Raw genomic sequence first — 1,581 nt, forward strand, 5'->3', positions numbered from 1 at the left:
AGTATGTATTTATTATAGATACCAAGTGTTCTAAATGAGTATGTATTTATTATAGACACCAAGTGGTCTAAAAGAGTATGTATTTATTATAGATACCAAGTGTTCTAAAAGAGTTTGTATTTATTATAGACAGCAAGTAGTCTACAAGAGTATGTATTTATTATAGACACCAAGTAGTCTAAAAGAGTATATATTTATTATAGACACCAAGTGTTCTAAAAGAGTATGTATTTATTATAGATACCAAGTGTTCTAAAAGAATATGTATTTATTATAGATACCAAGTGGTCTAAAAGAGTATATATTTATTTTAGATACCAAGTGGTCTAAAAGAGTATGTATTTATTATAGATACCAAGTGTTCTAAAAGAATATGTATTTATTATAGATACCAAGTGGTCTAAAAGAGTATATATTTATTATAGATACCAAGTGTTCTAAAAGTGTATGTATTTATTATAGATACCAAGTGTTCTAAAAGAGTATGTATTTATTATAGACACCAAGTGGTCTAAAAGAGTATGTATTTATTATAGATACCAAGTGTTCTAAAAGAGTTTGTATTTATTATAGACAGCAAGTAGTCTACAAGAGTATGTATTTATTATAGACAACAAGTAGTCTAAAAGAGTATATATTTATTATAGACACCAAGTGTTCTAAAAGAGTATGTATTTATTATAGATACCAAGTGTTCTAAAAGAGTATGTATTTATTATAGATACCAAGTGTTCTAAAAGAGTATGTATTTATTATAGATACCGAGTGTTCTAAAAGAGTATGTATTTATTATAGATACCGAGTGTTCTAAAAGAGTATGTATTTATTATAGATACCAAGTGTTCTAAAAGAGTATGTATTTATTATAGATACCGAGTGTTCTAAAAGAGTATCTATTTATTATAGATACCAAGTGTTCTAAAAGAGTATGTATTTATTAAAGATACCAAGTGTTCTAAAAGAGTATGTATTTATTATAGATACCAAGTGGTCTAAAAGAGTATGTATTTATTATAGATACCAAGTGTTCTAAAAGAGTATGTATTTATTATAGATACCAAGTGTTCTTAAAGAGTATGTATTTATTATAGATACCAAGTGTTCTAAAAGAATATGTATTTATTATAGATACCAAGTGGTCTAAAAGAGTATATATTTATTATAGATACCAAGTGTTCTAAAAGTGTATGTATTTATTATAGATACCAAGTGTTCTAAAAGAGTATGTATTTAGTGGTTTATCTCTACATGATGGTAGTAAATACAATGTGAAGGTTATTGGCTGTAATTTAGCGGGATTATGTACATCTTCTGTATCGCATGATATTTTAGTTGATACAACACCTCCGACTAGAGGTAAGTCAAACAATATTCACATTTTAAAGGAATGCGAGTATTAAGAGACTATAAAATATGAAACAAATCTTTCATGAATGTAATGGGAATAGAGAATCTCACAGTAGAAAACGTTTTCCATTGAATTTCAGGACCTTCGCAATAGAATCGAACCATGCTGCCAATATAATCAGACATCCCGGTAGATGGATCGAATGGAACACAACATCATTGACTATAGCATGG

This window comes from Lottia gigantea, assembly GCF_000327385.1.
Source record: "Lottia gigantea unplaced genomic scaffold LOTGIsca_739, whole genome shotgun sequence".
Classification (NCBI taxonomy): Eukaryota; Metazoa; Mollusca; class Gastropoda; family Lottiidae; genus Lottia; species Lottia gigantea.